At 42.1% G+C, this 23,025-nt stretch overlaps 1 protein-coding gene across 9 annotated transcripts in view; it reads left to right on the plus strand.

Annotated features, from left to right (window-relative positions):
- TANC1 (tetratricopeptide repeat, ankyrin repeat and coiled-coil containing 1) overlaps positions 1-23,025 on the plus strand; it is a 227,096-nt gene that overhangs the window by 21,969 nt on the left and 182,102 nt on the right. The window contains exon 1 of one of the 9 annotated variants that reach the window (XM_057318056.1): positions 1,802-2,011. The exons of the other annotated variants lie outside the window; for them this stretch is intronic. The gene's annotated coding sequence lies outside the window, so the exon portion shown is untranslated. Of the gene's footprint in view, positions 1-1,801; positions 2,012-23,025 lie in introns of those variants that run through there. 9 annotated transcript variants of the gene reach the window in all.

Raw genomic sequence — 23,025 nt, forward strand, 5'->3', positions numbered from 1 at the left:
TATTTTAGATTTGCAGTCATTTAAAAAACAACTTAGAATCAAGTTGACTTATTTGTGGGCTTTGTTGTAATACTATTTTGCTAAATCATATTTGGTCAACTTTACTATATTGGGGCTTGAGAATATACTTTAGATTTTAAAATTGAGTTCTTGGCATTATATATGAATTATATCATAAAAGAAATGTTATTTTGAGGAGAAAATGGATCATATAGCTTCTTTTTTTTTTTTAAAGTGACACTAAAGGTGTGTTTATGTCTGGTTTTGAGTTTGTTGGAACAGATGACACTAGTCACAGTAGAAAGATGACAGGCTTGGAGCTGGACAGAGCAGAGTGTGCATGGAAGTTCTGCCATTTCCACACTGAGTGACCATTTCCAAGACCAATCCTTGCCTTGCTGGTTGTGAAGACACAGACAGTGCACAAAGCGTCTGATCCTTGTCTGGTTAAGTGTTCAGCACACAGGAGTTCCTCCTGCGCTCTTACCCTCGAGACGAAGATATTCTGTGTTTGCACCTGTGTGTGATACGGTCCTAGCTAGAGCTGGCTAGCTAGCTGGTGTGCTACCTGAAAAGTTATGATAAGCTGAAATTCAGTCATTATTTCCATTGAACTTTTCCGTGTAATTGATGGTTACCAGTGTTTGTCTTACTTTCTTTTAAAAAGCAAGATTTGGGGGCACCTGGGTGCCTCAGTCTGTTAAGCGTCTGCTTTCTGCTCAGGTCGTGATCTCAGGGTCCTAGGATCAAGCCCCACATCTGGCTCCCTGCTCAGCGGGGAGCCTGCTTCTCCCTCTTCCTCTGCATCTCCCTCTCTTGTGCTCTCTTTCTCTTTTTCCTCTCTCAAATAAATAAATAAAATCTTAAAAAAAAACTAAGATTTTTAGGGATGGGGTGCAAATTCCAACGTAAAAATGTTAATCTTTGAAAACCCAGAGCTAGGCTCCTGTTACCTGCCTCCTGAATGCTATCAAATTTGCTACAGGCTAACCAGGTTCTATTGGGTAATCCTTCCCACCCACCCCCAAGCACTTGGCTGGAGGGCATATAGCCAGAGGGTCAGACACTTGAAGCTGAAGCTCCCAAAATGACGGTAATGGCTTAGGCTCTTCCTTGGGTTTTTATAGAATTGGCTAATGAGAAAACTTCCAGGTGGATAGGTCATCTTATTAACACCTGTCTGCATTCACACAGCCTCTCCCCTCTTCTCCCCCCTTAAATCTTTCCTGTCCTTGAAGGCTCTGTCCAGGCCCCACATTTCTCAGGATGCTTCCCAGACAGTGCTCACTTCCACTCTGTACTTCTGTCCGTGGTAAACATATTAGCATAGGCACCACTGCCCTCGTCTTTGATTATGGCTGACCCAGGGCACCCACCAGCTGTGCCTTTTGCTTGCTTTTCTTTACATCTCTACCTGGATGCAATGTGGACTTTCGGGACACAGTTCCTAATTTTGTTTCTTCCTCTTTGTCTGGTCCAACACCTTGTGTCTTAGAAGAATCCCCTATAAAGGTTCCCACACAGCAAACAGTCTTCTCTTTACTTTCAACTAAAAAAATAAAGAAAGATAAAAAGGAACTTAAAAAATAATTTTTTGGTGTGTTCCTTCCTTCAGTGTTTTCATAGGCATACATGCACAAGATATGTATGTTAAATGACATGCTGTCATTTTTATTATATAGTTTGCTGTTTTACATACACATGGTGTGTATTATCTAATATTAATATGTATTTTACAAGTGATTTGTAACGATTGTGTATTAGTCATATTCCCGCCTATAGGTAAAACATGATTTTTAATTAAAAAAAAATTTCTATTAAAAAAATTTTTTTTTAAAGATTGTATTTATTAATTTGACAGAGACAGCCAGCAAGAGAGAGAACACAAGCAGGGGGAGTAGGAGAGGAAGAAGCAGGCTCCTAGTGGAGAAGCCTGATGAGGGGCTCGATCCCTGAGCACCGGGATCACACCCTGAGCCGAAGGCAGACACTTAACGACTGTGCCACCCAGGTGCCCCAAAACATGATTTTTTAAACTACTTACTTATTATTGAATTTTAAGCAACACTGCAGTGAACATTCTCCTTCCACAGCTTTTTAATTTTAATTGATTTATTTTTTGTGGGGAAGGGGCAGAGGGAGAAGGGGAGGGAGAGGCAGAAGGTTGGAGGGAGGGGGGAGAGAGAGAATCTTAAGCAGGCCCCCCACCCAGTAGGAGCTCAATATAGAGTTCAGTCTCACAACCCTGAGATCATGACCTGAGCTGAAATCAAGAGTTGGATAGATGCCTAACTGACTGAGCCACCCAAGCGCTTTTTTTTTTTAAATTAATTTTCTTTTAAGTAGGCTCCATGCCCAGTGTGGGGCTTGAACTCACAACTATGAGATCAAGAGTCACATAGTTCACCAACTAATCCAACTAGGCACGCCTCTCCTTCTACAGTTTTACTGAAAGACTTCCAACAACTTAATTGTGCTAAAATCAACTTAATACAGTAGTTTAAAAAAAATGAATTTGTAGAATCTGTTATTTTATTAGTGTCCAAGTAATCTTCATGGTTTGGGACTGTTCTAGTTGTTGTAGGGTGCACTCAGAAATAAATATTATAGGGGCGCCTGGGTGGCTCAGTCGTTAAGCGTCTGCCTTCGGCTCAGGGCATGATCCCGGAGTTCTGGAATTGAGCCCCACATTGGGTTCCTCTGCTGGGAGCCTGCTTCTTCCTCTCCCACTCCTCCTGCCTGTGGCTGGCTATCTCGCTGGCTGTCTCTCTCTGTCAAATAAATAAATACAATCTTAAAAAAAAAAGACAGAAAGAAATATTATAGTACTAAGGATCAAATAAACATATATACTTATAGAAAGGGATGTCAGGTACTTAAATAGGTTATTTATATAAAATAGATACTAAAGAACTTATGGAAACAACGTAAGTGTCCATTAGTGGATGAATGCATAAAGAAAAAAATATACATGCATACTGGAATAATATTCAGCCCTAAAAAAGGAGGAAATTGTGTCTTCTGTGACAACATGTAGGAAACTGGAGGGCATTATGCTAAGTGAAGTAAGCAAGACAGAGGAAGACAAACAATGCATGGTATCATTTATACGTGAAATCATTTCTTAAAAAAAAAAAAAAGTCAAACTTGATAAACAGAAAGTAGAAAAGTAATGGATAGGGGATGGGGGAAATAGAGTTTTGCAAAATAGGACAAATTTTTAGTTATGAGTAAAGTTTGAGGATCTGGTTTATAACATGGTGACTATAGTTGATAATACTGTATTATAGGTAATTGAAATAAATTTGCTAAGAAAATAAAACTTAAAGTTCTCACCAAAAAAAAAAAAAAAAGGTAAATATGTGGAATGATGGATATGTTAACTTGGGGGTAATCCTTTCATAATGTGTGTATATCAAAACATCACATTGTGCACAATAAATATCTTACAGCTTTATTTGTCAGTTAAATGTCAGTACAGCTGGAAAAGAAAAATAATTTTATGCAGGAACTGTATACAAATTAAAAGCAAAAAACTGGAGAGGGTGTGTGTGTGGGTGTGTGTCCCAGGGTGAATGCAGAATTTGACGAAAGAATCTACCTGTATTATAGTTGTATGACAAAGCCTCACTGAAAGGAATGAGGGGCAAAAAGCATGAACCTGGCAACTTTGGAAAATGGTGTTTTGAGTAGACAGTGTATTGTTTTTGGTAAGGTGGTTTCTCATGGAGTACAGGTTAGCAGTTCTGAAACTGCTTTACATGTATTCAGGGCTTGAACAAATGAATAAATGAATGGTGGATGCTGGGAGCCAGCTTCCTTACTGTTGAGAGAGGGGAGTTATTCATCAGCAAAGGCAAAGGCTACAGTGAACCATGTGGTACTGGATTAGAGTTGGAGACATCTGTAGGAACTTAGGTTAGCTTCATATAGACGCAGAAATTATTAGAGATGTGTATGCATATGTGGATTATTAGACATATGTGTATTTCCTCGACCTGACTGCTGAGAGGGCTTGGAAGCTGTGACACCCTAGTTGCAGCAACATACCCAAATTTTGGTTTCTAAATACCATTCTTTAATAAAAATAACCAGGACTCCTTGGAAAAATGGATAATTATTGGTCTAGTGCATCTTGTATTAGAAAATTAGGAAGTACTCAGAAACATTTAAAAGGAACAAACTTAAAGAGCCCCAAATAGCCAAAGCTGGAATAATTTGAACAACAAAATAGTGTGGTACTGTATTACAACCCAAAGTTTAAAATAAATATACATGAGTTTATACAAGGAGAAGAGATATCCTCCTCATAGAAGAGTTCCAAACAGTTTATGTTAATTCCACTTATCCCTTCAGGAGCTGGGGTTTAATTTCCCGAATCATTCCCTTGAGTGTGGGCTGACTTAGTGACTCACTTCTAAAGGATACAGTGTGGAAAGGGTGAAAGGTAAACTTACAGTGAAGAAAACCGACACACACCAGCTTAACCGAATAATCAAGGCTGACATCACCAGTGGTCATGCTGTTAGCATGTGCCCTTATTATAATGTGACGAGAAAGGCACTTTACCTCTGGTTTCCCCTCCCGACCGCAGTCTAACTGTGAGAAAAACATCAGGAAATTTCAGCTGAGAGATTTAATACATAGTACTTGATCAGTATTCCTCAAAACTGTGGAAGTCATGAAAAACAAGGAAAGACTGAGAAACTGTGACAGAACAGAGAAGACTAAGTAGATATGATCAGTTATTACAAAGTGGGATCCTGGAGTGGAAAAAGGGTGTTCATGGAAAAACTAGAAAAAAACAAACGAGGTCTGGAATTGTATTCATTTTTTCAAAAGACACTAAAATCCCCCCCCCCTGACATTTAATTATGAAAACATTCAAATGTAAAGAAAAGTTGAAAAAAATGTTCAGTGAACAGCCACATACCCAACACTGAGATTCAGCAATTAAGATTTTGTGGTCTTTGCTTTATTATATGCCTACCCACAATCCATCTTACTTTTAAAAGCATTTCGAAGTAACTTGCAAACATCAGTACACATGACTCCCCCCCCCCAACTGCCAAAAACAAAACAAAACAAAACCCCAAACCTGTTTAGAATGTAATTTCTGCCAAGGCTGTTGTTCAGTGCCTACTAGGCACTCACAGTTCACATTATGCCTGTGGTTGTGCCCTGTTGAGAACACAGGAGGATGACCGGTTGGAGAGGATGTAGGTTATGTAGGCGCTTTCCAGCGGTGATCCCGGTAGTGTGTAATTAGGAGGCCATGCTGGACTGAAATGGATCTGTGCTTGCGGGCACTGGGGCGTTGTCGGGTTTTCTGCGAGCCTCCAGGAAATAGCAGCTGTTTTCCTGCCATGTGGTCCCCGTACCTCACATGGTATTCACTGGTGTGGGCAGCTCTCAGGACAGCAGGTAGGGATGGTGGGTCTGGACTGGGACAGTGTGAAATGCTCAGGTATATGGCTAGTGCCTGAGCATTTATTTGGGGCGAATCCAAGGCCTCCCTGCCCATGCCATTCTTCCCTCCTCTCTGGTCCCCTGGGAAAATAAATAGAGCGGGAAGAGGGAGGCTTTAGCTCTGAACGGGAATAGGAGGACTGATCAGCTCATCAATCAGGAGAGTGTGTAATTATGTGGAAAGGACAGAAATCACTCCCTGAAGGCCACAGACTTGGGGATTTGCCCAGAAGAGGACCTTACAGCTGCTAACAGTAGCCCTATTCAGCTTGGGAGCATAATGATTTTTAAACTAATCAGGAACCAAAGCCGGAGGCAGAGGGGACAAACACAAATATCTTGTTGACAGAACAAACATCTAGATTTTGTTGGATAGGAAGTTGCTGAGGAAGGTCAGGGTGATGTAATGCTGTATGCCAAGCTTTCATCCTTAAACAGATGGGCCCCCGAGGTACCATCTGCATCTCCCTGGGGCCCTTCGAAATCACTTCCTATAAATTAAATCATCGTAAGTTAGGATTGAGAAATTAATATGGAAGACATACCTGAAGTAAAAGTAGACGGAGGAAATTTCCACTGGAGTTACCCGCTTCCTGTTCCTCCTTTGCCTTATAAATAGACCTGAGACTTATTATTTTGGTCAGCTTTCTTGTTTAGTGCTTGAATATCACTGCCTCCCCCAATAGCCATCCAAAGTAAACTTCCCTTTCTCCTCTTAAGTGCAGACAACTGCACTTATCCCCACCTAAGCCTGTGTCAGCTGGATATTTTTCATAAACCGTCTTGCTATTTTGGGTTTTCTGTTTTGGTTGAGGAGGAAGTAGTGTTTTGTTTCTGGTTTTTTCTTTCATCAAAGGAATATTTGTTCTGGGAAAGCAGGGGGAGGGGATGTTTCTCAGTCTCGATCAGAGAAAGAAAATGAACGGTGCCTTATGTAAGTGGCTGATTATGAATCTTAATTGGTGATGTTTTTAAGAAAACATTTTAATAAAACATTGAATGAAACACTTGAGAGCAGAAGGCAGAGTCCCCTGTACCCATCTTTTGGTTTATTCAAAGTTGTTGACACCCCTGGGTGCCAGGCACCGAGGATTCACAGCGGACCATGTGGCCTCAGCTCTCAGGGAGAGGCACAATCAGAGGGAATGGCACAGTGAAGTTTGCAGAGGTGTGAGTAGGACGTTGAAGGAGTCGCAGGAGGAGTGAGGGTAGCCTTCCTGGAGGAGGTAATTCTTTTTTCTTTTTTTTTTTTTTTAAAGATTTTATTTATTTATTTGACAGAGATAGAGACAGCCAGCGAGAGAGGGAACACAAGCAGGGGGAGTGGGAGAGGAAGAAGCAGGCTCCCAGCAGAGGAGCCTGATGTGGGGCCGATCCTACAACACCGGGTTCACGCCCTGAGCCGAAGGCAGACGCTTAACCGCTGTGCCACTCAGGCGCCCCTGGAGGAGGTAATTCTTTTTTTTTTTTTTTTTAAGATTTTATTTATTTATTTGACAGAGAGACAGCCAGAGAGAGAGGGGACACAAGCAGGGGGAGTGGGAGAGGAGAGGCAGGCTCACAGTGGAGGAGCCTGATGCGGGGCTCTATCCCACAATGCCGGGATCACGCCCTGAGCCGAAGGCAGACGCCTAACGACTGAGCCACCCAGGCGCCCCTGGAGGAGGTAATTCTTGAGCCACAGATCGGGACTAGCCCAGTAATGTGTGAGTTGAGTGGAGAGGACGGAGCTGAGACTTGGAAGATAAACCGTGTGTGGGAACAAAGTGGAGGTAGCACGGAGTGCCGTGGGATGTTCAGGAGAGGCCCATGGAAAGGTCACTTTGGAAAAGGAGTGAAGAGGAAAAGCCAGGGAAGGTGCATACCGTTGCTGGTGGGTAAGGTCAGGGGCAGGAAGTTGGGGTGTCAAGCCTGCCGGCTTTGGTTTTCTGGGTGAAGTGGGAGGCAAGGGCATTTGTTAGAGCAGGGTTGAGGAGAATGATAAGTTTGAGATAGTTGTTGAGAGGGCTGGGAGGGGGCTTTTAAAAAAAAGACACTTTAGGTATGGGGAAAGTGAGTTGTGGTACTGATTCCCATGGGTATGGCAAAAGGAGAGTGTTGTGGAGAATGGAGGGTGGTGGCAGTGGGGGTGAGACAGATGATCAACGGTGGGGTCCATGCTGTTAAGGAATGATGAAGGGGACAGTCTCCAGGGCATCGAAGAGCAAGTACCCTGGGAGTGAGGAGGTGTGAGAACTGGAAGGACAGGAGGTTTGGTCTTCATGCCAGAGCATTGAATTGTGCCCTCTGACTCTGAAGTGTGGTCCTGGGAATGGCTGACTAGAGTCTGGAGCCAAGGATTAGAAGCCCAAGTGCAGTAACAGTGATGATAACTCAGGTCAATGACTAAGTGCTGTATGTGCTTTGAACTTTTAGTTCAGCAGCATCTCTGTGAATAGGCACATCATTATCCCCATTCATAGGAAACTGAGGCCCCGGGGTGGATTAGTAATTGGTTAAGGTCATACAATTAATAGATGATGGGATTCTAATCCAGGGTGTCCATCCCCCACCCCCAAATCCCTAAGCTCTCGTTCCTTTAGAAGCTGACTTGGCAGAAGAGAAAATTGTAAAGTCCCTCCTTCATTTTTCTAGTGTATGAGGAGAAGTTACCAAAAACAGATAAGTGACAGCTGAGAATTGGGGTGGAGGGTGGTATGACTGTGGGTAGTGAGTCTCAAAGCAGGGACAAACTCAAACGAGGATAAATTTTTTTTACATGAGTTTGTAAGAGAAATGTGTTTGGACAGCATCTCCTGGTGGAGAGAGAGCCCACCAAAGGCGGGGAGAGGGATGGGGCGTTAGTGTTTAAAGGACACAGAATTTCAGTTGGGGAAGCTAAGAAAGTTCTAGAGATGAATGATGGTGATGGTTGCACAATATTGTGAATGCACTTAATACCACTGAAGTGTACACTGAAAAATGGCTGAAATGGTATAGTTTATGTTTTATAAAAAAAAGATGGTGAAGGGAGAAATAATAATTGTGACCATTTATGATTTTCCCAGTACAAAATGGGCACTTATTACACACTTGAATGTATGCTGAGGATTTTTGTGAAGTGCTTTACGTGTACTTTTATTTAATCCTCACTTGCAGACATGAGGTAAATTCTGTTGTGCAGAGGAGGAATCTGCAGTTTGAAGAGATTAGGCAACTCACTCAAGGTCATATATGCAGAAAATGGCAGAGGCTAGGCACTACCAGATCCCCTGACTCCAAAGCCCTTGGCATGAACCCCGAGGGAATTGAACAATGGGAAGAAAGTTCCAGACGGACGCAGCTGTGGTGGAGAGGGCCAGGACAGGGTTGTTGGTGGAAGGAGGACTGGGATAGGGAAAATGCTGGGCGATGCGATGAGGTTGGGTAAGGGGGGAACAGCAGGACCACGGCCCTAAGAGGCTGGAGGCAGGGACTGCCCTCCTGTGTCTGGATTGGGCAGGAGGTCTGAAGGAGCTGGTGGGAAGGCCAGCCAACCCAGTCTCTGAAGAGGGCTGGGGCCACCGGGAGCCCTAAGGGCAGAGCGTGGAGGGAGGTGTCTGCCATCTATAGTTTTGTTGGCAGAAGTTTCTTCTCAGACCTGTGGTAGCAGAGGCCAGAGGTGTGGGGAGTGCAGAGACGGGGCTCAGCCTGTACCCCCTTTCTCATCTTCCTCCTGGACTTCTTTCCTACTGCCTGTTGAATCTGAAGTCAGCAGCCTGATCTTGAATTTAGGTGCATGAACATGGGAGGAGATGAGCCGGTGGCGGTGAGGAGAATTGGCTCTATTTCTCCTGCTGACAGAGCAAATACCAAGGGTGAGGTCAAATCGTGGCCAACTCTCTGCCTTGGTAGCCGATCAGCAAACTGCAAACGTTTTGCTGTAGGTCTTCTTTCTTTTTAACACAACGGTATGAAACACATATATCAGGAAATAGATTTACCTGGCTCTTCAGGAAGTTTTTGAGGTTGTAACCTGACACTCGGAAGGCGTAGCCCGTCTGCAGTGGTGGCCGATGGCAGTTGTGACCCCGGGGTGGAGAGGCGGGCCTATCTCAGATACTTGGGTTTAGCGAGGTGGTTGTGAGGTGATCTAAGCTGTTTATAAGGGAAGTGCGCCGTGGAGAGTTCCTGTTATTATTTTACTTCACGTGCTTACGTTGGATTCAGCAGAATTCTTTTATTCTCCTGCTGGTGGTTTTCGATCCTGTGCTGAGAGGCGTGCTCCTTGAGCATTGCTTCCTGTGTAACAGCGGTGACTTTGGAGCGCGTGGCCTGTGATTATATAATAATTTTGAATAAACAGAGGTTCTCGGGACAGGTCCCGCAAGGGCAGCCCGGAAGCCGGCATCATCAGGGATTAAGTTGCACTGCCGTGGCCTTTTGCCGCTGTCAGAGGTGCGGCCGTCAGCTGTAACCTCCAGGTGTAAACAGACTTTCATCAGCATCTCTGAAAAGTCCGGGGAGGCTCGGAGCTCAGCAGGATGCTCTCCATCCGAAGTCGTTTGTAGAACCTTGTTCCTGGCTCTGATCTGTTTTACCCCCAACAGCTGGCTGGATCTGTAGAGCTTTACAAGGGAGCTTTTCGAGGGAAGGTAGTTTGTATACTTGCTGGTGCCAGAATCTGATGAGTCATTTAACTGTCCCCTTTTCTGCCCTTTTTCCTGGCTGAGGAACACTTGGGGGCCAGGTAGAGTAAGGCAAACGGGATTTACCTTGGAATGAAAGTAAGGGCTAAAATAACAAGAACGAAGGTAGTCCTTAGTTTGGGAAATAATAATGGCTAACATTATAATGAGCGGTTATGTTCTGGGCCAAGTGCCTTCCGGGTATTATCAGGAAGCCTGTCTGAGAACAGGATCTTGTCTTTTGTTCAAGCTGTATCCCCCAGCCAAAAAACAGTGCCTGGCACCGAGGAGGCGCTCCAGTGAATGAATTTAGCACAGATAAGGATTCTGAGGCACAGAGAGGTTAAATTGCCTGCCCAAGGCCACACCATTAATAACTGGGACTCCTTGACAATCGGTAGATAAAGTAGAAAGGAAGGTTTGTCTTCAGAACCTCTTGACTGAAACTATTGTTTACTTTGGTTACAAAGGTGTCTTGGGTTTTACAAAAGTTAATTTCTCCATCTATGAAAAACTAATTTTTATAATTAATTTTATTAAAAATAAATATAATTATATAGTTTTATAATTGTAATCGTGTTATGAAGATTAAATGAGAAAGAACTTGGAACACTGCCTATACTTTGTTAAGCACTGTATGTGTTTGAAAATTTGCCTTAAGTATAATTTATCTTTTAAAGGATGTTTGTTCACTTGGTTTTAATTTTGAAGTAAAACAAAAAAAAATTTTTTTTCACTATGGGTACTATCTTTAAAAGTAGACCTGAGTGAGGGGCACCCGGCTGGCTTAGTCAGTAGAGCATGTGATTCCTGATCTCAGGGTCATGAGTTCAAGCCCCATGTTGGATGTGGAGCCTACTTAAAAAAAAAAAAAAAAGGTAGAGTTGGGTGAGAAAATATAATTCAGAGATATTATAGGAAAGTGAGGTCTGGTTTTAGTAATAACAATATCATGTTACACTGCATAAATACAAAATATTTTCTAAGACAAACAACTAGAATATAGTAGTTCAGTAGGAATGTCCATAGAGCACCAAGAAAGGTATATTAGAAGAAGGTGTTATCCTTTTTTTTTTTTTTTTAAAGATTTTATTTATTTATTCGACAGAGATAGAGACAGCCAGCGAGAGAGGGAACGCAAGCAGGGGGAGTGGGAGAGGAAGAAGCAGGCTCATAGCGGAGGAGCCTGATGTGGGGCTCGATCCCATAACTCCAGGATCACGCTCTGAGCCGAAGGCAGATGCTTAACCGCTGTGCCACCCAGGCGCCCCAGAAGGTGTTATTCTTTAGCCTGATCGTCTAAACATTTGACACAGAGTCCTATCAGTAAAATACTTTTTGCTCATACCGGTAACATTTTGTATATTTTGTATATTTGTGAATTATGGACATTATAAAACATACAAAAAGAAAAATAAAACAGACAAGTAAACATGATTAGACATTCTGATGTTTTCCTTCTGTATTCAGGATCTCACTCTGCACCTTCCACTTTTGATCTGGTTCAGAAAGACTGAGAGTAATCCGGAAGAGAAAGCTCATAGCATTTTTTGAAGGAAGGTCTGTGAGGTGGAGTGTGGATGAGAAATGGACAGAGAGGTAAACTGCTAGGCAGATTGAGTGTAGGATGTTTTGCGGAGTGAACCAGAAAGCAGAGCCTGGCCATCTGCTTGAAAATGTTGGTGAGGTGGTCATAAACCAAACTCCTAAGGATTAAAGTGTCCCCATTAGAATGGTCCCATCACTTCCTCATGACTGATTACGCCAGCCTCGCTGAATTAGAGGAAAAAAATACAGTTCATATACTGAGGTTTGCAAAATTGCTTTTAAATTTGAAAGGTATTTCAATTATTTGAAAGTAATAGACCTGAATGGAGTAGTAAGGAAGTCAAGTTTGGAAGTGAGAAAGTGGAAGACGAAATCACTGGGCCTGACCTTGGCAAGAGGCTGGGTGGATAAAGGGTTAGGGAGGAGGTGCTGATTGTGGTCCCGGGAGAGACTGGGGTGGTGGCCATTGAGGTCTCTGGAAAACCAGGAGTAGAGCAGGCAGTGGGGCCCTTAACTGTTGTCATTATGGAATATCTGCTGGTAAATTAGTTTAGTTTCCCACCAATTAACATTTTCGAAGATTGTCAAATACCCTACCCGTTTCTGGATTTAAAAGATCACAGGGAAGGGAGACTATCAAGTTAACAAACTGTTGTTTGCTTATCTGGGGAGAGTCCTGTAGCAGCGAGCATTCCATGGTAGAAATCTTCAGCCTGGCAACATTGGTAAGTGCCTCACACCAATAAGTGGTAATGAATATGAATTTATTTGGGATGATGGTTGGGATTGATCATCTAGTTTTCTGCTGATCCCTGGGACTGGGTTGAACTAATGTGATAAGTGGGGAATTACAGACAGAGAATTCAAATTGTTTCTTGAACAACTATAAGCAGACTGGGGAAATAAATGAAAGATTGCCCAAAGCTTCATTTTCATTTAAGAATGCACAAAGTTGTGTACTTATTACTGAATGGAGAGTACACTGTGATAGCATTTCAGCAGTGATGCATTTTATTCATTATCCACAAATAAAATACTTGGGTACTATTGTAATCATTTTTGGGAGAGACATTACACAACAAGAGAGAAAAAAGCCTCTTCTGGAAGTAGGTGGGCCAGATATTAAAGAACCAGAGGAAAAAGCAGATAAGGGCCATTGATGGGTACCTTCTATTTTCTTCGGAACTTCTTTGAAAGACCGGACAGATAGACATACCCAGTCTTTGGCAGCATTCGGCTCTGGAGAAGTTTTTAAAAATGATAGTTACAGGGGCGCCTGGGTGGCACAGCGGTTAAGCGTCTGCCTTCGGCTCAGGGCGTGATCCCGGCGTTATGGGATCGAGCCCCACATCAGGCTCCTCCGCTATGAGCCTGCTTCTTCCTCTCCCACTCCCCCTGCTTGTGTTCCCTCTCTCGCTGGCTGTCTCTATCTCTGTCGAATAAATAAATAAAATCTTAAAAAAAAAAATGATAGTTACAGTATCTTTCTTAGAACATGACTAGCAAGTATTCCTGTCCTTAATGTTACATAAAAAAGGCTTAGTCACTCATAAATTATTGGTTGATGTGTTTGTGGCTTAATGGGGAATTTGAGAAACTGTGATAGTTGGCAGATACTTAGCAGTGCCAGGAATAGAATTGGAGACTGATAAAATAAGGATTTCGGGTTGTTGGGAGTCCTTGAGAAGAGTGACCTCACTAAAGGAGTGAATCAAGGAAAAGTTATGTCGATTCCAGAAACATTACTCATTAGGGGAATGCAATGGAGCCCTTTCTCTCTGAATGAGAAGACTTGGGAGTGCCTGGGAGGGCCTGCCCTACCGAAGGGGTGCCCATAAACCCCTTGTTCTGACGGTAAAGGAATTTGTACTAACGTGTAGCTCTCGTGTACGGATTATAATCTGCCAAACCCTATTTCAAGGATGTGGGACAGGGATAACATTCAGAACTAAGTGTTTGTGGAAATGAATGAAAAACTTTAAAAATTTTTCTCTGAGTGACCTTTGGTACATCACTTGTTCACATTGGGTCTCAATTTCCTCCTCTAAAAATAAAAGAGAGGTTTATTGGAATAATCTCCGAAAGAGAGATCATCTCAAGTAGAAGAGATAATTGTGTGTCCGTTTTGAGTAGATAAGGGTGAGAGGTGACGTTTATTTAACATTATCTACTACATATGTACAAAAGTTCCTCTAATCCTCATCATTTCTGTACTCTAAATCCTCCGGTAAAGTAGTGACATCACTGTTCCCGTTTTACAAATGGGTGTGAGTCACGTGGACAAGGTCACTCGGCTACCACTAATAAGTGGCTGAGCTGGAATACAGAGAGAAATGGTGGTAATAATAGTAACAGTGATTCATCATAAGTTTTGAATGAAATGAAAAAAAGTCAGTGTTTGGGGTATTGGGATTGTTCTATTTTCTCATAGGTTACTTGGAAGTAAAACAGACTTCTTAAAGATAGTAGGATCTCAAATTCCACCCCTCGAAGTGGAAAAACTCATTTTTTGGATTGTCAGGATTTGGGGGAGCGGCCATAAGTGACATCCCAGTTTTTCCTGTCAGTCTGAGTTCTGAACCAGTTCTGACAGAGACAAGGGGAAAGAAGACGCTGGGAATTCAGATTGCACCGTTTTTACTGATATTGGAGAATAGGACATATGTGTGTGTCAACGGTGGGCTTCCTAACACTGAATCCTACAGCAGGGAGGTTTGCCCGGCCGCTCCCAGGCCGCACTGGACCACTGAGGCTCCCTGACACGGAGGCCTGCTCCCATATAGCCAGCATTTCAAGAAGACTTCTTTGTGTGCTTCCAGAGAGTAGCTTGGCACCCAGGGAGAGGACGTGGGGAGGGGCTGGGTCCCCAACCCTAGTTTCTGTTTCCAAACCTCAGGGATTAGATAAGTCACCAGGGCATTTAGGAAGGGGTGAGTGAGGGGCCAGTGGGAGGCCCAGATGGTACCTGGAGGCCTGCTCTCCCCATGAAGGGAACCAGGAACCGGGTATCCACCCGCGCCCCCCCCCCCCCCATAATAAGTGCTGTTCTGTTTCCCAAAGTCAACAACATTCTGGATAAATTGTTCTCTTCTACTTGAGATACTGGCTTTTGTAAAAGTGGAATTGGATTTCAAAACAAAACAAAAAAAGCCTTACCTGTGTTGTTGCTGAGGGTAGCTGCTCTGGTTTCCATCTTAGTAGGAGTCAAAGTAAACTATCATGTTGTATATTGCCCACTCCACACTCTAAGAAAGTCCTGGTAATTGTGCTAATAGCAGTGTCTTTCAGAAACTGAATTCAGATGTCTGCCTTTGGATCTTTAAAATACCTTGGTGCTTCTAGTCTTTTTGGGAGATGGTGAATAGGTTGAAAACTTCCGGTAAAGAAAAAAACCACTCTTATCCATATGGCTGTCGAAGTCTCTGCTGTGTGAGAGACCTCGTTTTATTATTTTATTGTTACTATTTTTTCTTCGAGAGACCCAATTTTTAAGTTTGTTCTCTCCCATCACACGTTTTTTCCTAAGAGTCATGGAAGATACTCAGACTGAAAATTATTGTGGGCAACTCGCTTGTCATTTTCTTAAGTAACATTTTTATTCAACAAGTAAAACAAATTTGCCCAACTGAATTATTCATACGAATTCTAAAACTTGTCATTTAGAGTGGATGTTGGGATATTCAGGTCATTTAGAAGGCTGTGGTTAAAAATAAAATGACCTAAATATATAGTTCTACTTTTTTCTTTTTTTTTAAGGGAAGTTTAAGCTTTTAATTTTTGTTTGACATTGGTCCTAATTCTGTTTCTATTGGGAATGTAAGTAACTAGTCTTTCTGTGTTCTAAATAAAGAAATTCCTTCCTCTCTCTCTCTCTCTCTTTTTTTTTTTTTTTTTTGGTGGTTTCTCATGGTATATATGGCTCTGTTTTTTTAGCCAGGTTGTTTAAGTTCTATATCCTTTCTGATCCATGCGGGGCATATATGGGAGTGAGCGAGAAACTGGAGAGGGTGGTAAAGAAATGACTCCTCCCAGAAAAATTAATGACCGTTCGTTAATTGTTCCGATCACTCCTTTTTCACTTCAAAGGAAAGAGCATTTGACATGTGAACTTGTCCCAATCTGCTTTTGGGCAGTAACTGGAGCATAAAATGTTGAAAATCAATTATGTATTTAGGGAGAGGAAGCAGGCTGACATACTGAAGGCATATTGTATTCTGTTGGGTGGACAAAGCCGGGCAGTTACGTCATACTCCTGCAGTAGGATTGTGTCCCAAGGGGGTGAGGCACAGAGGATAACACATCCCGATGTACCCAAACTTCACAGAACATGGGAGTTTTTATAACATCCTTGCCATTTGTCCTGGGAAAAAATCCTGTCTTAAAAATTGGCTCTGCTTTTTTGGGTGTTGGCTGATAAGTAAAGAATTTGATTTTTTAAAATACATTCTTGGCCTTGATTTATAGCAGTCTGGTCAGTTTGCAGTGCATTGTACAATTCCCTTGTGCCAGTTAGGTGGTAAGATCTTTGCAGGAGAGGGTGGAGGGAGTTTTAGATTTCTCCTGTAACCCGCTGTGGCTGCCGCAGTGCCAGCTAGCTACATAGCCATCTGTAGATTTGCAGGATACTCGCAGGGCTGCTGTCTTGAGTTCACTTGATGGGAGAGGCCCCTCATGACTGGGTTCTGTTGAGTCTTAAGCCACACGGTTGGTAGCCGTATTAGTCTGGATTAGCGATATTAGTTTCTTAAAGCTGCTGTAACAAGTATCACAAATTGGGAGGCTCACATCACAGGAATGTATTGTCACACGGTTCTGGAGGCTGGAAGTCCAAGACCAAGGCGTCAGTAGGATTGGTGTCTTCCGAGGCTGTGAGAGAAGGTTCAGTTCCCGACTCCGTCTTTGGCTTAGGGAGACTGTCTTCTCTCTGTGCCTTCATGTCGTCTTTCCTCTGTGCATCTCGGGCTCTGTGTCCAAATTTCTCCTTTTTTTTAAGGGTACCAGTCATATTGTAGAGCCCACCCTAATGATGTCATTTTAACTTGATTACCTCTGTATAAAGACCCTGTGTCCAAATAAAGTCACCTTCTGAGGTGCTGGGAGTTAGGACTATAGTGAATTTTGGAAGGACACAATTCAGTTCATAACAGCAGTATATCTGGGGTCACATTCTTCTTTTGTCTCTGAATTCAGCAACTTTCTCAGCCTTGTTTAATTAATATTTGTTGTTTGGTTTATATGCAGCCTGGACAGGGAAAGCCAAACTTTTTACTCACAGAAATGCCAATTGCTCTCCTTCTGGTTCCCTGACCTGCCGGTTTACAGACAGAAGTCATTTCTTAGGTCACAACAGTTTTGCTGGAGGCTGTTTTTTCTTGTTTTAAAAACATTTATCTTCTCCCACTTTGATCCCTGGAATATAAAAATTCTTGTGATTTGATGTACCCATTGATTTAAGAGATATAAACCAATATATTTGCACTTTGACCATGATCTTTTCTTTTTAAGGAATACTTTTTTTGTCTTAGCAGGGAAAATGATTGTCAGCGTTTGAGGGTTTATATACAGGACATGCCCCCACCTGGCTGATTGGTCTCTTAACTACCATGTGTCCGTAAAAATCAAGGTACCAGGTGGTTCTCCCATCCCAAGTCTGGGTTGGTACTCAGAATATAATATCCAAAAGATAAAATATATCCGATGACTTTGAATTTTCAGTAATATTTAAAGGGATCTTTCCTACCAAATAGCTTTTGTGCCAAAACGGTATCAGTTTAAGAAATTTCCAAGTGTAGGGGCGCCTGGGTGGCACAGCGGTTAAGCGTCTGCCTTCGGCTCAGGGCGTGATCCCGGCAATCTGGGATCGAGCCCCACATCAGGCTCTTCTGTTATGAGCCTGCTTCTTCCTCTCCCACTCCCCCTGCTTGTGTTCCCTCTCTCGCTGGCTGTCTCTATCTCTGTCAAATAAATAAATAAAATCTTTAAAAAAAAAAAAAAAAAAAAAAAAAGAAATTTCCAAGTGTAGTGCAGTTTCTTCTTGGAGCTAGGTCCAGTTGGTCTGACTCAGGACTGTAAATTCGTGGGAAATGGCTCTGTAAACATCAGGAAGTAACTATTTGCAGTGGTTCTGAGTTGGAAGACTTACAGATACATGATGTACTGTGCGCGCACAGGTTAAATACAGTTTTCCAAGTAGTTTTAAGTTTGCTTGTATTTTACATACTTTTTTTTTTTTTAAATGAAGGACAGATGTCAGCATGTTGAAATTTAAAAATAAGACCCTGATTGAAATGGTTTAGGACATTCTCTTGTGCGTGTTGATTTATAGCCTGGCAAGACTCTCTGTGTGTGTGTGTGTGTGTGTGTGTGTGTGTGTGTGTGTTTTGAATGCTGTTACAGAACAGGCACGGAGATCAAAACCTCTTGTCACTGTTGCCCAGCATCCCACAGTTCAAAGGCAGCCAGTTCCATAGTCCTTGGCAGGAAGCCTCCCATTCTGTATATTTGTTGAAGGAAGAGAGACAGAGGCATCTGTGTGGAGCGTTTTATAACGAAGGAAGAACAGCCCGACTGCTGTAGGCAGGTATTAGAAGTCTCTCCCGCCACCTCATACTGTAGTTGCTGCAGATGCATTCCCCTGAGGCCACCAAATGGAGAGAAAGCCCACTCTTGTGCAGCACAGCTGTTAAGATAGTTAATACTGTTCTTGCTTAACTATTATGGGAAATACAGTATCTGGCTTTTGAGAACATGAACTTATAGTGCATTTGGGGTCTTTGAGATCGTTAACAATTTAATTCTAGGAAATAGCAGACTGAATGATGCAGGCTTTAATAACTCATTTTTTTAAAAAAGATTTTATTTTTAAGTAATCTCTACACTTGGTGTGGGGCTGGCACCTCACAACCCCAAGATCAAGAGTCACATGCTCCACCAGCCAAGCCAGCCAGATGCCCTTCTAAGAATTAATTTTAAAAAAGTGTGCTCAAATATATAACAAAATTTACATTTTAACCATTTTTAAGTGTATAGTTCAGTGGCATCAAGAGCATTCAGATTGTTGCACAATCATTACCACATCCCATCTCCAGAACTTTTTCATCATCCCCAAGAGAAACTCTGACATTACTGTAACATTAAACAGCAAGCCCCCCTCCCCCCCTCCCCCGTGCCCCTCTAATAGAGATTCTGCTTTCTGTCTCCAGGACTTTGCCTATTCTGGGTACCTCATCTAAGTGCAGTCATGTATTTGTCCTTTGTGTCTGGCAGTTCTGGTAATTTTTTTTTTTAAGGTCTGGTAATTCTTAAATTCTATCTGACTAGCTTTCACCATATGCCATTTTCTTTTTGATCATAAAATAATGTAGTAGCTAACCTTAGGATATTAAAGCTCTAGGACAGAAGTTCAAAACTCATATGCCTTCAGGGGCCAGGCAGTAGTAACATCTAATATTTATAAAGCAGTTGCTGTGTATTGGGGGTACAGCTCTAAGCACTTTGCAGGTAGCAACACATCTCCCGTCACACCAGCCCCAAGATGTAAATACTATTCATGTTGCAGTTTGGCAGAGGGAAACAAAGATGGATTATTTGTCTAAGATAATAACAGGGCTAGTGTGGCAGAGTGGAGATGGTAAGCTCCTGGGTTGTGTGCCAGTGGCGTGGACCAAGGCAAATGGAATCCTGAGCCAGAGACGGAGTGAGCGGACCGGGAGCGGACAGTGAATGGCATCTGATCCTAGCCCCAGTGTGGGGGTTAACTAAGGGAGCGGAGGAGGTGGAGTGCTGCTGAGTGGAAATGTGGGCTCAATACTGGCAAATTTCCGAGAGAAGCTAGAACTTCATTACATATGACTTCGCTATTTCTAAGTCTTGGCTACCCAACTCAAAGAAAAACAAAAGCAAAGCATGTGGGCCGGACAGAATTTCTGTAGCGAATTAGAGACCTCTGCTCTGGAGGTTTCCCCATAACCTTTTACTTGTCCGGGCCCCTCAACAGTGTGTTACCCCTGGCACTCTCATCGCTTGCCGTTGTTTGGACCCAGAGGCAGGTCTCGCTGATATTTGCTTCCCCAGCTGCAACTTTCACGGAGCAATATTCAGTGAATGGGTGCTGAGTGAGTCTTCACAGCACTCATGATTTCTTCCTGCTGCTGTGGGAGTTCACTGCAAGTCTCATTTAGAACAAAACAAAGCCAGCCGATCTCCAGAGGTTCATGTCCTTTCATGTAGAGCTTCATAATTTATGAAGGGCTTTTTTGACTTAACAGTGCTGATTAAAATAGGACTTTAAAGTGTGTGTGTGTGTGTTTTAGAAAAGCCCACCAAAGAAATTCAAATATGTGCCATGTATTAACACATAAACCTAAGCCTCCTCATTCTAATAACAGCTGCTAGCATTCGTGACATGCTTACTGCATGCTAGCCAATATGTTAAGGGTTGTACACACCTATTTCTTCTCATTCAGTCAAAAATTTGGATTTAGAGTGAATTTTTACAATTGGAAGTGCCTGAACATACCTAATCCAGTTTGCTGACTTTGTATATGAAGCTGGAATTAAAGAGCCTGGTTCAAGGTCATATATCTGTTGTGTGGTACAGTCAGTCAGCACCCTCTTGGACACACACATCTAATGAATGGTGTAGACATAACCCGGTTGGACACACACATCTGTTGAGTGATGTAGCCAGTGTCTCAACTTTTTCCTGACCTCTGGCCCTGTGGTCTTTTTCTAGGCACCATAGTGCTGCTACTTGGATCTTTCCATCATCTGTGGGAAAACAGGGCTTATTAAATTAAAGTATAATAATGTGTTATCATTCATTTAAACAGCTTCTGAGCTGTGGATCATTACTACGGTATTTGAAATGGTTTGCTAATACATGTTGTGCCTTTGTGAGATGCCTGGAGTCTGGAGTTACGTGGGGCTAAGATACCCATGTCCCTACCTTATTAGCACAGGACCCTAAACTAAAATATCTGATCATCTTACAGATAATATTGTAAATGAGAATATAAGGAGAATGGTTAACTTAAAACAGGTAATTTACATATGAATGATACAGTAATAATCACATTCATCTAGTATTTGATCCATTGCCCTCAGTTGGTAGGTGTCTGTGGTTTTCAAGTTTACATTTGAACCCAGAGGGCAGGGCTTGGACGCTTCTCTCATTCAACTGAAAATTATTAAGGCTTTTTTTTTTTTTTAAATTATTTTCCCAATGACAAAAGTAATCTATGCTTTTGGTACAAATTAAAAAAAAAAAATGCGGAAAAGTAATTTTACCATTCAGAGCTTTCCTGTGCATATTTAAAATAAGACAGTAAATTTAATTTTATTTAAATTGAACAAAACACAACTAAAATTAAAACAGAAGGAATTCCTGAACTTAAATGTTATTTTCAAATTTAATGTTTCCCACACACATCCAAAGAATATTGCTCTAAAGTTAAAAAAAAATGGTATATGAAAACTATTGACAAGCTAGCACAAGAATCTAGATTACTGTGGCCTTAGAGTTCCGTCTTTCCTACATTACCATGTTGTCCACATGCAAGAGAAAGATAAACAATATGGAGTGGCATATACTTAAGGGCTAGAGTATGTGCTACAGGCCTTAAGTCAAAGTTTGAGGATGGGAAAGGGGACTTGTCAACCCCCATTTAAAAAACTTAAAAATGTAAACTGAACATTTTCCTACAGAAATTAATAGATCTATGTCTTTTTTGGCATTGTACAAGAAAAGAGTTCTGCTACATAAAAATAGGTTTGAAAATCCTGGATATGCATGATTTTACTTGCTCACAACAGCCTTTGAAAGTATTCTTTCTTGGATCATTGAGACTTGAAGTCAACTGGTGGTGGGGGTGGGGCGGGGAGGGAAGCAACTCCCTAAAGGTGATAGCTCTTGTAAGGGGAGTGGCCAGAGTGCCATCCTCTCTCAGCTGGCGCTCTTAGTGGTCTCCTATTCAGGCAGGAGGTGTAGATATTGTACAGGGACAGTTATGTATCACTTAGCGATCTAGTTTTCCTGAACACAGTTGCACTTTCGGAATTAAGCAGAAAAGCCCTCTGAGCAGTCCAGGATAGATAGATCATGTGTGTTTACATGCACCTGTCTCCTAAGTGTGTGCCCAGGGCTCTTTTATCTGGAGGCCATTTGAATTGTGAGCACTGATGTGTATTCAGGGATTCTACCCATAGAAATGACAATCTGGAGATTGGAGGCATGCTTGACTGTGTAAGGAGATCAGCTTGGAAAGAACACATGCTGTGCAGCCTGACAGGCCTTTCTAAGATCCCTTGGCAGGACAGTAACTGGGTTTTTATGATGACTCTAGGTTAGGTTTTGTTAGATTCCCAAATATTTATTTGGTGTGTACTATGTGCCAGGCTCTGGGCATATGATGATAAACAAATTAGGGTCCCTTACTTACAGTCTAAGAGGGCAGATGGTTTCATATGCAAATACGAGCTAGTATAATAAGGGGTACAGAATAGAGTTGAATGAGATATAGTGGGAGCAGAGGGAAAATTAAGACCTCTCCTCTGGAGTGAAAGCAAGGCGGTAGGGTCTTGGGGAGTTAATAGGAATTGTCCAGGTGGAGTAAAAAGATATTCCAGGTTAAGAGAGACCTGTGTACACTAATAAGGTAGCTGGAATCTGGGTTGTAAATGTTAGAGACAGTTCTATTCCAAATGGGTAACCTGGGGCTTTTAAAAGTTATTATGGAAATGGTAGAAAAACATACAAGTAGTGAGAATATAATGAACTGCTATATACCGACTAACCAGCTTCACAAATACTGACATTTTGCCAATCTTGTTTTAGTAACCCTTCACTGGTGTTTATGTGGTTAGAGCATTTTAAAGCAAATTCCAGACACTATGTAATTTTACTTGTAAAGAGTTCACTATGTATCTCTAACTATAAGATCTCCCCATGCCATTATCACACAATAAAATAAAGATAATTCCATAATATCTATCCCACACCAGTCCATATCCCACCAGGTTTTTTTTTTTAAAGATTTTATTTATTTATTTGAGAGAGAATGTGCGTGCACATGAGCAGGGGAGAGGGGCAGACGGAGAGGGAGAAGCAGGCTCCCCACTGAGCAGGGAGGCTGATGCAGAACTTGATCCCAAGACCCTGAGATCATGACCTGAGCTGAAGGCAGACGCTTAATGGAATGAGCCACCCACGTGCCCCTTAACACAGGTTTTATACTTAAAGGGAGCAGTTTTATGATCTAAACGATTCATTTACTTAACATACCTAATTTTTCAGGGATGTTGGATAAATGGGGCATTACGCTCATATCATATTTTTATTCCTTTCTTTAGAAATGTTATACAC

The sequence above is a fragment of the Ursus arctos genome, unplaced genomic scaffold (genome assembly GCF_023065955.2).
Source record: "Ursus arctos isolate Adak ecotype North America unplaced genomic scaffold, UrsArc2.0 scaffold_1, whole genome shotgun sequence".
Taxonomy (NCBI): domain Eukaryota; kingdom Metazoa; phylum Chordata; class Mammalia; order Carnivora; family Ursidae; genus Ursus; species Ursus arctos.